At 43.6% G+C, this 16,870-nt stretch overlaps 1 pseudogene; it reads right to left on the bottom strand.

Annotated features, from left to right (window-relative positions):
• Positions 1–288: 288 nt before the first annotated feature.
• The window catches only part of LOC143407285 (transmembrane protein 132B-like), a 37,398-nt pseudogene continuing 20,816 nt past the window's right edge, over positions 289–16,870 (bottom strand).

Genomic DNA, 16,870 nt, shown 5'->3' with positions numbered 1-16,870 from the left:
GGTCTAGGAACAGGAAAATCACCATCCAAATCTCCCCTCACTACACACAGCCATTCATCATGAGATGACTAACAATGTCTGTGGGGTCAGGTTTACTCTACCTGCACTGAGCTGGTACCAGGCTGTAAGCAAAACTGGTGTCTTAGAATTCCTCCAGTCCCTACATGTAGCTGTTTTAGAGACATTTCCCAGCTTAAAACCCAGCTGACATAACTCTCCAGGTCTCTGAAACATGCTTAGAAAGGGCTCCCTCCAGACCTCCAGGAACTCAGCTTTGTGAAGTCACCCTATTGCTGATCAGACTCACTGCTCCACCATTCAGAAAACAGAAGGCATAAAGGTGAATACAACATAAGAAAGGAGTTTACATCTGGTCCTGCAGTTTTTCCATATAGTCTCTGAAGTCCTGTGAGTCCCCCAGCCCCATGTCCTGGCAGACCCACTTGATGTTGTCATCACTGTCAAACAGGATGGAGTTGGTATACGAGCCCCCATCCTCGGGGAGGATGGTGGTGTAGGAAGTAAACTTGACCCTCTTCCTCTTCAGGCCAGAAGAGTTTACAGGTTCGTTTTTCATCTCTTTCTCATAGACATAGACAGAGCAGCTGACTGTGAAAGGGCTTCTGGGAACCTCCATTCAGCAGGAAGTTCCTCTCCTCGAACTGCAGCCCCCTGTCTATCATGGTCGTGCACTCCTCCAAGGGAAGCATGATGTCCACTGGGTTCTCCAAAAACTCCACCTCGTTCCCAAGCCAGACCCAGTCGTGGGAGTAGGGGATGTTGCCCTGCTCGCTCACCGCAAGCCTTCTGTGTCTGTACTTCCAGGCAAACGCCACACAGTTTATCAGGAAGACCAGGATGGCCAGGCAGAAGACGCAGAGCAAGGTGTACATGCCAATCTCCAAGTCCGTCAAGCCCTTGGAGGCCATTGTAAGGTCACTAGGGTTACTGGATTCTGGAAACTTCCCCTGGGTGGGGAAGCTGGTGAAGGCGTCTGCACTACCACTCTTGAGTAGCTTCTTGTCCTTCCCCTCCCCAGGCAGTGGCAGGGTTGTGCTCCTGTTGGTCCTCTCCTCTGGGCCAGCGGGGGCCCCCACGCTGGAGCCACTCCTGGACTGCTCGCTCCTGGCTCCCTTCCCGCTCTATGGAGTTGCTCAGGTGATCTTTGTATTCCCAGTTCACGCCCTCAATGTCATTGCTGCCTCCTCAATCCCTGGTGCAAACCTGACCTTGATGCTTCCTTTACCCACAGTAAGAAAACTCTTCCTCTTGGTCTTCTGGCAAGGCTCGCTGATCATCATCTCCAACTTTATCAGGGACCCTTGTCCTTTACCCTCTGCAACCACAACCGGCCACTGGGACTGCAAGTTTGGCTGGACAGACACCACCATTTCATCCAATGTTGAGACAGTTATGGAAAAATCCTTGGGATCATAAATTTCTAAAGGTGTCACGGAGCCATCACTGAATAAAATACAAGAACTGACTATGGCTTCCTGAGGGAAACAAAATCAAAGCATGATCATCTCCCTTCAAATTTACAACATAAGCAAGATTTCCTATATAAACGCTTTTAAGTATATGTAGAAAAAAATCTTCCATTTTATAATCTTTACCATTTCTTGTCATGCCTTGAACTGGCATCAATAATCTGCAGGAGCTCCACTGGTATGAGAAATAAATAGTAAGCTTTCATGAATGCACTAAAGTGTAAATTAATTTACTGCATGCCATATCAAAGAATTTGACTTTGACCTTTCTAAAAACACTTTGAAAGATCAGGCAATTTATCTGAATCAATTTTAGGTGTAACTAATCAGGCTACTGCTAAAGATAATATCGCTTTGAACCTTCTTTATTAGGAAGCCAATGCTGATGAAGCAAAACGCACTCTGGTAAATTTCTTGATAAACGATGGATTATGAAGTTGGACTGCTTGAATGGCCCAGTGCCTCGGTTATCTTTATAAATGATTTGCAACAGCCAGGCACAGTGATGCACACCTGTAATCCTAGCCAAACAGGAGGTTGAGGCAGGAGGATCATGAGTTCAGGGCCAGTCTCAGCAACTTAGCAAGATGCAGTATCAAAAATTACCCATTTGGTTTGGCCAAGGTGAAAAAAACATGGCCCTCAGCTCACAGTCCAGCAGCAGACTGTGCCTATCACAGGTTATCCTGCTGGAGAACAAATGGCAGAGAAAATGAGCCTCCATCTCTACATGCTTTTCTAGACCCAATGTGCTGGGGGAGATGCAGGGAGCAGCTCCAAGAACAGCAAGGGGCTGCGAGGGGCTGCAAGGGGCTGCTGACCCTCTGTGTAGGACAAAACGACCTGCAGAGGAGCTGACCATGGACCAAGGCACAGGCCTCCAGGCTCTCACCTGCTGTGGGGCCTGGAGGATATCCTGGGCAGCCACTGTGGAGACGATGATCCTTCGGTCCACCCTGTGAGGCTGCAGGGAGAGGGACAAGCCAGCCACCAGCTGCACGCCCAGCTCCACGATGGTGACTCAGTCATCCAGGACAATCACTGTCTTCTCAGCCAGGATGGAGTCAGAGAGTGGTGAGAGGACCTGGGGAGTAAGAAAGCGCGGTCTCTGCCCACATGATAATTTCAAGTCCTGGAACTGGTGGGGCCTCGGGAGACTCTTCATTGCTCAACAGAGTGCACACAGGAAGACTGCTTACGTAGGTATCCTGCCATTGTCCAATTAAACTTAGCACTTCAAGGAGTTTTATAAAGGTCACCTTAATCCACTTCCTTTCTTGGGATTCATGCCATGATAACAACAGTGTATTTTCTGAGATAAGCTTGTTTTAAGTTAGAGGCAATAACTCAAATTGCTTGCCTTGGTACTCAGCACTCAAAGAGTAGGGCTTTCCCAACAACCTACATTCAGGCTTTGAAAGCAGTGGCCTGTGGTCAACTCTTTTGAAGGAAATGGTGCTCAGCCCTCTTCTCCTGCTCACATCCCTTTCAATGGGCAGGTTAGATGCCTATCATGGAACAATATGATCACTGTGTGGACCACTGTGGGATAACTGGATGAACAGTTAAAGTGGGGCAGGGAATAGTCATGTCCTAAGGAGCCATTCCTACCACTTTACCATCTAATGTGCAGCCATGGGAGACTGAAACCGGGACAGGAATATGTCAAAGGCACAATTTCTAGAAGAGTCCCCCTAAATGTTGACCTTAACCTTCAAACACAATGAGAAAGCACTCTACAATCACACTGTTATATGGCATAGCTGTATCTAAAACAAGGGTCTCCCAAATTATACAGGAACCCTTAATAGCAGAGTGCGTTCCCCAGCTGGTAGCAGGAAAATTCAGACTCTAAGTGAAAGAAGGATTGAATCCAGCCATTACTGATGAGAGAGGGACCATGTGAGAAGGAATGGAGGTGTTCTCTTAGAGGACAGGGCAACACCTGGCTGACAGTAAGGAAACTGTGACCTCAGTGCTATAACTATAAGAGAGTTAAATTCTTCCAAGAAACTGAATGAGATTAAAAGCCAATGAGTTCCCAAAACTCCAAGATTAAGGGCCAAGCCCAGCCAGCACCTGGATCTCAGCCTTAGGAACCCTGAGCATAGAACCAGCCTACCCACCAGGATTGTGTACCCACAGAATGTAACTTAATAAACTACTGTTGTCTTGAAATATTAAATTGGTGGTAATATATTACACAGAAATAGACACAAATATAGAATGTTACATATTTAATTCAACTTTGTCGAAGATTAACTTTGGCAACACCTAAAATAAGACATAATTAACTATGAGCAGTAACATTTTAAATTTGCAAAAATAAAACAAGCTGTGATTTTTTCTTTTTTAATCTTGCCAAAATCAGTTAGAAATTATTTTACTATTAGTATGATGAAAATAGAAAGCTTTTAACTATGGATTCTTTGTGATTTATAGCCAAATACATGCTTTAAAAAATCTTTGCCTACTGTTAAAGGTATAATATAGCCAAATGGTTAAATGTCAAGGTTGAGGAGAAATTTGCTTTCAGAGGTTCTACCACCTCCTAGTACAGATTAAAAAAACAAACAAAAAAAAAAAAAACAGTGTCATATTGGGAAAAGGGTGACTTACACTATGTGTTTCATTTAGCTTTCTCTGGTAAAAACAGATCAGGCATTTTTCTCAACCCTCTCTAAAATACAAAATGTGTTTAGGTTATTTAAATTGATGAATACTCTATTGCTTCTCATGATTCTGTTACAGGAAGACTTGGTATCTGCACATTTCCACAATCACCCTCACACATGTGCACACCCCTCCATGGCAGCATTTAACTGCATCATCAGCAAGTACTGGTGTTGGAGAGGTGGCAAAACATGAACCCCCTGTACCTGAACAGTGGTGATTCCCAGCTCCCGACCAATCAGGGTCCTGCCATCCTGTAACTGGGCAACTCTGGGCTCCTCCACCTTCGTGAACTCTGTCACAAGGTCAGTGATGTCAAACTGCCAGTCTGGGCCCAACATGTAGGTCAGCTGACCCAAGTCAGATGACTCGGTCACAAACTGGGTGAGGACGCACACCAGGGCATGCTGGTACTGCAGGGAGCAGCCTTGCCCCTTCTTCTCCTCGTTGTCCTCGTCTTCACTCTCCCAGGTGGGCCTGAACACAAACAGACCACAACAGAGTAAGCGTCCTTGTTGGGAAGGAGTGTCATGTGCCCCTGGTTTAGAGTCCAGGTGATGGTGCAGAGTGAAATAAAGTGGCTTTTCTCAGGCCAAATCTGTTCATCCATTGATTCACTCAACTTTCAGCAGTTAATTCATTCAATACCTTTTCAGCAGTCACCGTGAGTCACACAGGCTGCTTCACACTTAGAAGGTGGACAGCAACTGCACCTTGGCTTCCCTGGTCCACTGCCACAGGAGACTCCAGACCAGACAGGCAGAAATGGAGCCTCTGCTCTTTCTGGAAACTGGGCATCAAAATACGATTCCCCATGTGGGAATGAAGCAAGACCGTGGCTTCTGAAGCAGAAATGCGAGGTCCTGAGACAGAGGCGCTGTCTGGATTCCTGCTTGCACTCCCCGTTGGGCCTTGTGCTCTCCTCTCCCATGGGCTCAGATACCTCATGCTGAAAATGAAAATACGAATGGCTGCCTGTTCCTCCCCTTTGGGAGTATAAAAATCAAGGACCAAGGACATCAAGGTGTGAAGACACTGGGAAAGCCCCTTAGGAACTTCAAAGATAAACCAGGAGCCAGTGGGCTTGGCCTGCTCTCATATCCCACTCCTCACTGGCCTGGGCCAGTGGACTCCACAGAAGCGGCTTCCTCCTGCTTAGGCCCTTGGGGTGCCAGAGCGCTCTCCCCTGGCACATCCTGCCTCACCCACAAGTACTGCTCTGGGAGTACTGGTAAAACTTGTGAGTGGATCTCTCCTTTCGCCCATCCTGGCTTTTGCTTTCCTTCCCCAAGGCTCTGGCCCTTCCTCCAATCCTGGCACATGCTCTCCATCTATCCACAGCCCACCCTGAGAAATCCTCTGGTTCTGCAATTCCAGAACCTTCCCCTAAAGAAGAACCTCTCCTGTGGCCTCATAGGAGAGGACTTTGATTCATGGCTGTTGCCTAGTCTGCGACCACCAGTGAGGAGGAATACATCAGGGGATGAAATGACAGCAATTCCTATGTACTGTTGTTACACCTACTATGGGCCTAGTCTCCCCACAATGACAGCTGACTTTACAACAGCCACACGTTTAACTCATTTATTCCTCACAAAACCTGAAGACTCTAGTTGGACTGCTATCCTGATCATGTGTATAAGAAAGGGGCCACATAACTGATCATGTGCAGAGACAGGGCCAAGCCCAATCTGATTGTCCTGTGTGCGTCCTCACTGGCTCTACAACTAACCTCATCTTTACTGTGGCTGTGACAAAAGGCTCACAGTGGTTAACATGTTTGTTACAGTTTAGATCTGAGGCATTCCCAAAAGCTCATGTACAGAGCAATGAAAGAATGTTCAGAGGTGAAAAAATCAGATTATGAGACCTGTGACCTATTAATCCACTGATATGTATTAACTGGTGGTAACTGTAGGCAGTGGGGTGTAGTTGTAGGAGGCAGGTCACTGAGAGTAGGCTTTAGGGGTTTATATTTTGTCCCTGCTGAGTGTGGTGCTCTCTCTGCTTCCTGGTTACCAAGTCCTGAGCTGCTTTCTTCCTCCCTGCCCTTCTGACATGATGGTCTGCCTCACCTCTGGCCCAGAGCTATGGAGTCAGCTGACCATGGACTGAACCTCTGATACCATGAGCTGAAATACACTTGTCATTCTCTATGTTGTTCTTGTCAGGTCTTCTGATCTCAGTGATGCAAACTGACTAAAACACGTGACAACTGCTAACTAGCAGGCTTGCATCCAATTCCATTTGATTTCTGAAATATGTGTTATCCACAATAGGTCAATCTGCCTCCTTGAACCATCACTGTGACCAGCAATTCCAGTTTCCTGAAGCGAGAAGTAAAGATCTTTATGGGTAAGAGAGATGCCTTCAGAGGGAAAGGGACACAGCATTAAAAACATTGTGACATACTGAAAAGTCATTCCCATTCTATTTTTGAGTCCATCAGAATACATAATCAGCACTGTTTCTGTTCAGTGCTACAAAGTCTTTAAATGCTGTCCTGATACTTAACAAAGACACACAGAGAGACAGCATCTACTCAGAAATTTAAAACATTGTTTTCTTTGTATTAATTTTTGATACAATTATTTTATAATAAATGATACCAGCTGTCTTTTTTGTGCTAGTGATGAGAAGTTCCCCTTAATTAAGTGGATAAAACTGAAAGAAGTGCATTATAAAGTATATTTTACACTTCATTAAAAGGTGGCAGTATGATAAAAGTTGCCAGTAAATACATGAACTTTTAGAAGTTCTGAATTATGAAACAAAACAGTTCTATTAGGTTAAGATAAACTGTATTCTATTAATTCTTTTAACTTTTAATTTTGAAATAATCACAAATTCACTGAAAGAAAAAAAAAGTATGGAGAGTTCCCATATACTTATTACCCAGTACTGCAAAGTGACTATCTTTGTAATGAGAGGACAATACCAAAACCAAGCAATTGGCCTTGGCACACACAGAGCTCATTCAGATTTCACCAACTTTAGAGTCAGCCCTGGAAGAGATGGAGGGTGAGCCAAAATCAAGAAGCCACACAGGCAGTCAGCTCTGGGCCTGTCCTTCGGGTTTCAGGGAAGAGTCTTGAGTCCCATCCTCAGCCTCTGCTGAAGAGCCCACTTTTCCAAAAGGGAGTCTCTTGCTTTTCCCATAGGTGGCCATCTAGTGATGCTAAAAACTTCAACATCCTCAGGTTCTCTTCCTTTTTAACAGTCCTGCCTCCATTTACGTCTCCTCTTGCATTTTACCATATGTAGCAAGAAGACTCCAAGGTTCACACCCATCACCTCCTCAGCCACAGCCAGCCTCACTTGCTTTCCACATACCGGCAGTACCCAGCTCTGCTGAGCACTCTGCATCCTCCTAGCAAGGATGGGCCTTCCTCAATTCCCTCCAGGCCCTCAGTGGCAGCATTCTGAAGTCTAGATTTCTACCAGCCCTGCAGTTGTCTGTGCAGGAAATTACTCACATTTACTCACATTACTCATTATTTCCCCAGGACGTTCCTCTCAGATTCTGAGCGTCATCACCACCTTCCCTGTTGGCACTCAGGCCAACCTTGGCCTTTCCTTTCCTGTTTCTGGCCTTGACTCTGATGAGCAGATGTGAGGGAAGAGCCCACCTCTAGGATCTGTCTGGTTGTTGCAGGTTATTTGGATCCTTTTGTTGAAGGACTGGGGCCTCCATTTTCTGACTGGTGTGCATCTTCAGGCTACTCCCAGCTCCTAAATACTGTCACCCTCTCTCCTTGAAATGTGGCTCAGTTCATCTTCAAAGCCAGCAACACCCTGTCCAAATGATCACACCTTCAAATCCCTCCCACTTCCACTATGTATTGGCTATGGAGAATGTTCTGCTCTCAAATGGCTTATCTGATGGGTCTGGCCCACCAGGGTACTCTCCATTGATCAGTTGTTTGTAGCTATTTCTATGAAGTCCTCTTACCACCCTATCAGAGCAGTGTTTGGTGATGGGAATCTTGGAGAGCAAGCAGTTCTTCTTTGGAATTCTGTCTACTGGAGTACGCATCACATCACTGAATTCTTGGGACAACTTCTCAGTAATATTATTCTCAATTCAGATAAAGAAACTGAGGAATGGACAGGTGAAACCATAAGTTCATAGAGCTTTAAGTGGGAAAACCAGGGTTTAAAACTCAGACAGCCTCACTCCAGAGCTCACAGTTTTAATCCCTGCATTGTGTCCATGAGAAATGACCAACATCCAAGAGCAGGGAGACTAAGGAAGAGGAACACAAGAATGAACGGGAGTGAGATGGGGATAGAAAACAGCTGAGCCAATGCCAGGCCCCATGCTAGGCACACCTATCATCTCACTGAATCCTCACAACTACTCTAGAAGGTGTTAATACTAAAATGTGAGTGAGTCCCAAGTCAGACTCTTCTGAACCCCAAGCACAGACCACTGCAACCCACTGTGGTATGGTCCTCACCTTCTGTCGGAGGCCACCGGCATCCTCCAACCCTTGATCTGGCTCAGCTCTGTCTGAGATCTCAATCTGCAAGGGGAGTCGGGGCACCCAGACAGTGACTTCCACCTGGTGGGTGAAGTTCACCATTGTGTCCACTTTACTCTTCATTTCCTTCCCATTCACAAAAAAAGGAGTCACAGTTGCTGGAAACCTTTGGGGAAGAGAGAGAACCATGAGATGTACCAGAAAGAAAAGCACAAGCAAAACCTAACAACAGCAAAGCACGTGAGCAGTGACAGCTCTGATTTATTAAGACACCAGGATGACCGCAAGAACATGACTCCCATAAAAGGGTAATTTATAGGCACTAATTAGTGACAAATACTGATAAACAGACTCCAGAAAAACCATTTTGTTACAAAACTCTGACAAGTAAACCCGTAAACATAATTTAATGGAGTTACACAACCTCTGTTGCTTTTGTGATGTGCTTTTTCTGTATCTTACCTTTTTTCATGAACTCAAACCACCACCAGTCAAACCCCAGGTGCAATTTGTTTCACACTGGTACCATATTAGAAGATGCACAAAAGATTTTTGTTACATAAAAACATACTTAACTCAAGCCATAAAGAGGATCTTCTGAAAAACCGAGAGAGCTTTGTACTAGATTAAAATCCTGGTAAATCCATGAGGCAAAGCACTCATGAAATGTTCTAGAAACATAGATGCAATTATTTTTGCCCCATTAAACAATAATTTTGCAGAATAGTGGTAAGGATGTAGCATTTTAGCATGGTCTTTTGACTCAGCGTTTGGAGGCTCCCCCTTTAATTGATCCACTCACAGATTCAGAATTAGACAATTTAAGGCTCTATTTCAATTCACATCTTCAGGATAAGCAAATAAAATGTTGCTGCCTTGCTCTCCTGGCCCATCAGGAAAACGTATAGATGAGGGAAGGGGAAGGAGTAGGCATCACGTCATGAAGAGAAGACAGAAAATAAACCATCAATTCACAACAGAAACACAAAACTGCAAAGGGGCCAGAATCTCATTTTACAGATGAAGAAACTGAGGCTACAACATAACTGGCCAGAGGTCTGACAACTTTTTTTAACTTAACAAAATAAGCCTATTATCTTGAAGTTCCAGAAGTCAAAAGTCCAAAAATCAATATTGGTTAAAATTAGCAGAGCTGGGTCTGGGGATGTGGCTCAAGTGGTAGTGCACTTGCCTAGCATGCATGAGCCACTGGTTTTGATTCTCAGTACCACATAAAAAAAATAAATATATTGTGTCCACCTAAAAAAAACTAAAAAAAAAATTAGCAGAACTGTTTTCTTAAAAGTCTGTATTAGACTAGGCGCTGGCAAGGCTCAAAACTCAATCAGTAATGGCATCACACAGCCAGTCTGACAAGCCACCAACTAGAACCTGACACTTCCCTTCCTCCTCTCTTCACCTCGATCTGGAGCTGCAGCTCAGACCTCTGCTCCAGGCCTCAGACCCAGGAGCCCAACTGCCTGCTAAGCATCATCAGGTGATTGGCTCAAGAATGACATCAGAAATACCAACTTCCACACACAGGGAAAACCTCCAAGTTATTTGAGAAAAATTACCACCCTCCCCTGCAAAATGGTACTAATATAAATGTTCTCCCTGAGGAGGAAGAGGAGGCCTCCAATCACCCACCAATCAGGTTTCTGGATGTGGTAGTTCACCGTAGATTCAAACCAAATTCTCACCCTTCATCCCAGTCACAGAGAAAGAACCTTGTCATTTCCACTTCACAACATCAGCATCATCTTAGGGAATATGTAAGTGTATTTCACTTAGGCCACTAACTAGAAGATCAACTGAAATCACAGTGACCCAGAGTAACCCTGGTCCACAAAGCAATGCAGAGGTAGCCAGAGAGCAACTGGGTCATTTTGGAGTCCCCTTCTGCCCTGTCAGAATGGAGTAGTCGAAAGTCCCCTTCTCTCCAGAATCTGCTCTTCTGAGCAACAAATCTTCCTTGGCATCACAGTGGGTTATTTGTGGAGTACTTTGTGTTGATGTTGTTGTTGCTCATGTGGCTATTCTTATTGAGTATTTTAAGTTCCTGTATATTTCACATAGTAACTTTCTGTCACATTAATGGTTTGCAAAAATTTTCCCCCATTCTGCAGGCTGTCTCTTCCCTCTATGGCAAGTTTGCTGCATAGAAGCTTCTCAGTTTGACTAATCCTATTTGTCTATTTTTACTTTTATTCCCTGTATTTTGGAGGTCTTATGAAAAATGTCATTGCCTATACCAATGTCACAAGATGTTTACTCTGGTTCCTTCTTGTGGTTTCACAGTTTCAAGATCTTACATTTGAGTTCCTTACCCATTCTGTTATGATTGTCATTTTTTGTTGTTGCTTGTGTTATGGGGGATGAAACCAGGGCCTCCCACATGCCAGGCAAGTGCTTTACCACTGAGCTACAACCCCAGTCCTCAAATTTATTTTCATACCAAGAAATAGAGGTCAAATTTAAATCTCCTCCTAGTGAATAACTAGTTTTTCCAGCGCTATTTATTGAAGACATTCTCCTTTCTCCAACATATGTTTTTGGCACCTTTGTTGAGAATCATTTGCCTATAAGTACATAGGGTTATTTCTGAATCTATTCTGTTCCACTGGTCTGCGTGTTTATTTTTAAAGGGATAAATTCAAATGGCCAACTAATTCATGGGAAAAAAATCCCTCAAGTAGCCATCAGGGCCATAAGACTCAAAAAATACTATCTCACCAAAGTTAGAGTGTTCATCACCAAAAATGAAAACAAAAAATAAATGATGGCAAGGATGTGAGTGAGAGGAAACTCTTATACATTATTGATGGGAATGCAAACTAATACAGTCATATGGAGAACAAATGGAGGCACTAAAAGTAGATCTACTATATAATCCACTTCTGGGTATATCGCCAAAGAAAATGATATCAGCATATAAAAGAAATACCTGCCACCCACATTCATGGATGCACTGTTCACAGTAGCTGATATGGAATCAACCCAGATGCCATCAGTGGATGAAAGAATAAAGAAGCTGTGCTATATACACACATTGTATATAATGGAATATTATTCAGCCACAAAAGAATGATATTTCATCATTTACAGCAAAGAGGGTGGAATTAGAGGGTATTACATTAAGAGAAATAAGTCAAACTCCATGTTTTTATACATGTATGTTTTTAAAAGTTAATCTAAATGTTTAACAGTGATTACTAGAGGCTGAGAAGTGTTGAGGGGTGGGTAGTGGGAGATTGGATAATGTGTACCAAGAGAGTTAGATAGCAGTAATAAGTTCTGGCGCTCTACAAAAGAGTTGGCGGACAAGTCTTTGCAATGACCTATTATGTTTTATGTCTAACCAGAGAGAAAAGCTCAAAGGCCCCAATTATAAAGTAGTGAGAAGAAAATGGAAATATTAATTGTCCTGATTTGATCAGCACCCACTGAATATATGTATTGAAATATCACACTGTGGCCCATAAACAGGTTCAGTTATTGTATTCATTTAAAGTTTGAAATGTTTGAGATGAAAATGTTAATGATTTGAACATTATGTTCTCTATGTAAGCATAAATTATCACACAGTACCCATGAATTTATAGAATTAAAATAATACTGTTTTTAAAAGATGACTCAGGCAATAACCAAAAATACAAGCAACAATAAATGTTGGCAAGAATGTGGGGGGGAAAGGCATACTCATACATTCCTGATGGGGCTGCAAATTGGTGCAACCACTACAGAAAGCAGTATGGAGATTCCTCAGAAAACTTAGAATGGAACCACCATTTGACCCAGCTATCCCACTCTTTGGTTTATACCCAAAGGACTTAAAATCAGCATACTATAGTGATGCAGTCACATCAATGTTTTTAACAGCACAATTCATAAGAGCTAAACTATGAAACCAACCTAGGTACCCTTCAACAGATTAACAGCTAAAGAAAGTAGGGAATGGAAACATAACGGAATATTACTCAGCTTAAAGAATAATAAAAGTATGGCCTTTGCTGGTAAATGGAGGGAACTGGAGAATATCATGCTAAGAAAAATAAGCCAATCCCCCAAAAACCAAAGGTTGAATGTTTTCTCTGATATTCGGATGCCAATTCACAATAAGGGGCGGGGGGGGGCGGGCTAGGGAAGAATGGAGGTACTTGGATTAGTACAGAGGGGAGTGAAGAGGGGAGAGGGTGTAGGGGCAAGAATGATAGTAGAATGAATCAAACATTATAACCCTTTGTGCATATATGATTACATGACTATATAACTCTACATCATGTTCATCCAGAAGAATGAGAAGATATAAACCATTTATGTATGATGTGTTCTACTATCATGTATAACTAATTAGAACAAATTTTTAAAGTTTCTTTAAAAGATGATAGTAGACAGTGGAGCTAACAAGTCTCTCGGCCCCATAATTACAGTTTGAGCTGAAAAGGGCATTTCTTTGATTCTTCAAATTTTAGGAAAAAAGAATACTTTCCCATTTTCTCTGCTTTACTTTTTTAAAGGGGAGAAAATGAAGAGCAAAAAAAAATCAGCTATTTTGGGGGGCATGAATGAAGAACTTAAATCTGCATTATTGTGCCCAGGAAAGGGAACAATCAGAATATGATTTCTATTTAGAGCAGAAAAATGGAATGGAGGGTCATGCTCTTACTTTAAAATCCCATGATGCTGACTCAAAGTTAAACCTGGCTGCCATCCATTTAGATACTTAGGAATGGTAACAGAAGTCCTATTACAAAGAAAACCCTCGTCCCATGGGAGGACTACAATGGGGCAAGTGGAAGTTCAAGAAGAACCGTTCTTCTGGAGCAAAAGAATGTAATCTGCCCATGCCTTGCAGACCAATCCATTGGTTCCCTGCCAATCAGAAGACTGCAGTGCACATATTAGGAGGTTCCCTTCTGCCCTCACCTTCTCCCTGATGCAAGTAGTTGTCCCAGATTGCTGGGACTTTCCCAATCCTACTTTTTAGAGTACAGACCTCATCTCTCCTACATTTATGAAAAATTCTGGTTCTTCTTTGTCAACTGCTTCCCACCCACAACTAATTCCACTTTGTCCACTTTGGATCACTCTGAACCACATCTCACTGCCAGGAACACTTCATCTTTGGAAACCATGAGAGTTTTTTTCCTTCATTAGAATTGAAATCATAATGCAGTGATTCTGCACCCTTTCAGAGCATGTGCAGATTTAACCCTGCTTGTATTTCAGGAATCGATGTACAACTAAAATGGACAAAATAATTAATTATTTAAAAATGTAAAAGAGTGAAAGAATTTAGCAGTTCTGTATGTTATTATCATTTTTCTCTCCAAGGATATAAATACCCTTTAAAAATGTATGTTCGCCATCCTTGTGTGAGTCAACTAAAACAGCTCATTTAATATGGCTTATCATATTGAGTGCTAACATCTGAATACATGAAAACATACAGGGGCCATATCAGATATACAAAAAACAGAGTTCCCCACTCCACGGATTTACCAATTTACAGCTGGCCCTGTTACTTACGGGTTCTGTATCTGTAAATTCACGCTTTCTAAAAATTATTTGTAACCCCAAAAGCAAGATTCAGAGGACTTTTGTGGTGACTGGTGGAAACATAGACTGCACTGAAAACTCTTGAGTCACCTGTCCCACGTACACACCCCCAGCTGAGTGCTCCCTGTCACTTTACCACAACTTCCAACAGGACAACCGCCTGCGGGGCAACTTTGCCCAAGGCATCACTGCCGGCCCTTCCTACCGCTCCATGCAACAAGCCCCACTGTTACTCCCTGAGGGGTCCGGATGCTCACTTCACCTGTCCAGAATCCAGGCACGTAAAGGCTGCCATATGCTCAGTTTCGTAAGGGGGTCGGGGCGGACCACACCCAGCGCTGCCCAGGGACTGAGGCCGCACAGAGGCAGCTGATCCCCTGAGGCGTAGGGCCACTTCCCCACTCACAGGCAGCTATCTCACCCGCGTCCTTCCACCGCTTTCCCCCATGTGGACCGTGTCCGCAGACCTGGGGGGTCACACAGGCAGGACCCCACCAGCCACTCACCACACAGCAGTCCTCCGCCCGCACCTCCTCGGTTGTAACACCACTATGGCTTCCTTTCTTTTCAGGAGACCACGGCGCTCTGCCCACCTCAGCCTCGCTGCCCCTCCACTGATTGGCTAGGAAGAGGCACGTGGTAAGACCCTGGCCAATGCCGAGTGAGAAGCCCACTAGGGAGTCTGGGAAAGGGCTCCTTCATAGAGACACTCAGGAAGTGACGCATCCTTCCACCGGATGTTGTCTCATGGAAATACAGGAGGATTGCCCCAGGCTCCAAGAACCTCCAGGGAGCTGGCCAGGGCCTGGCACTGTGAGCTGGGAAGGATGGAAGGAACCCAGGTGCTGCCTGGGCCCTGACCCGGAGAGGCTGCTGGACCGGCTCTGCCGGAAGGGCAGACTTGGAGACCTTCACCGTTGTGAAGACCATGTTCATGGTCACCACTAGGATCATGCCAAAGACCCCAGCTCAAGGGCCACTGCTCAGAGGGCCTCCCTTTAGGCTTGTCCACTCCAAACTTCCTGTACCCTTCTGGTGTCCCTCTCCATCTATGTTACTCCACATTCCTCTAATTTGCTGTGCGTGCCCCTGTGTACACACTACACGATTTCCTTACTCTTTGTATTGTTGAATGATTTACATTATGTAGATTGCACCAGATTGCTCTGTTATGCTACATCATTTCCTTCTCAGTAGCTATTCTTGGAATGCTCCTGGTTGATTCTTATCCCTGGACTCCACCTGAAAGCAATCTGCCTGTGGACGTGGACCTGTCTCCTCTTCACTCCTCTGGCACAGTGCAGGGCGCTTAGAAAGCATTCAATAAGTAGATGCTGAATGTGTGACCAGGTCACAACCGGTTCTTCTGGGACCTGTTCCTCCCAGGCATCACCAAAAGCAGTGTGTATCTTGGTGAAAGGGAAACAGGGGCACTTAAACAAGGTCTCATGCTGATGGCATAAAGAAAAATGAAAGTAATTTCAAAGGTCATTAGAGAAAACACAGTGGGAAGACACAAAGCTATTATGTGTGTGACCTTGGAGTCCCAGGGGTCACTTTGGCCTTTTTACTAGGAATTGAGATCCCTATATATGAAATTACACAGAGTACATGTGTATTGGGGCAGACGAATTTTAGGAGATAAATGATGAGATATTTATGATGAGATAAAAATCAGAGTCAGATTTCCATCATTTTTCTAAATAATACCTTCAAGGCTGTCTGAGCCCCAAGAGGAACATTGAAAACCAAATGCTATCAATCTTAATGTAAGAAGAACTGAGGACAGGATTGGAAACAGACAACTTGTGTCACATTAATCCTATAAGCATGTGTAAAATGGCTTGTAAATGTCATCTTAGGAAACTTGCCTTTAGAGGTTAATATTTTTACTGTCAAATTACACTTTTGCAACTACATTAGTCATGAATAAAAGAGACCAAAGGGGACTCTCCAGATGTAAAGATCTTGTAAGACATAATTTCCTTCATTTTCTCTTTAGGAAAGCAACAGGAATTTCATCTGCATTACCAGTCCTCTGTGTTTGCCAAATTGTCAACCCATTGGTTAGAGATGGGAGACTGTGCATTAAACCTCTTCCTTATGACACCTCCCCCAACCCAAGAACTGTGCCACTAAGTTAGAAGGAAAGAACACTACAGAATCAGGTAGTATGTTGCTTACAAAATTCACAGAATATATTGAAATTTTATACCAAAATAGCCAAAAAAAAAAAAAAAAAAAAAAAAAAAAAAAACCTAGTCAATTGAAATCTGAACCAAATACTTTGTATATACTACTGTTTAGCAAACTATGCTCTAAGGTACAATAGATCCCAAACTATTTAATTTACCTTGAATTTTTGCCAAAAAATAAAAAGAAATAATAGTAGCTATCATGTATTTTTTATTACATAACAATTATTTTCAAAGATTTACTTAGAATCATACCAATTGGACTCTCCAAATATTGTGTATATGAGATGTTTTGTCCCTATGTTACAGATGGGAAAACTGAGGCCCAGGTTAGGCTGCTTCTCCAGTGATCACAACGGGCAGATGCAGAGTGTGGGTTCACTCTGGGATCTGTGTCAGAGGCCTCCTAGGTACAGTGTGTTGCTGCTTTGCTGCACCCCACACAAGGAAAATGTGGCCTTGCCTC

This window comes from Callospermophilus lateralis, chromosome 1 (assembly GCF_048772815.1).
Source record: "Callospermophilus lateralis isolate mCalLat2 chromosome 1, mCalLat2.hap1, whole genome shotgun sequence".
In the NCBI taxonomy this organism is placed as follows: Eukaryota; Metazoa; Chordata; class Mammalia; order Rodentia; family Sciuridae; genus Callospermophilus; species Callospermophilus lateralis.
The sequence above is the reverse complement of the archived record's forward strand: the minus strand, read 5'-3'. Positions and strand labels throughout refer to the sequence as shown.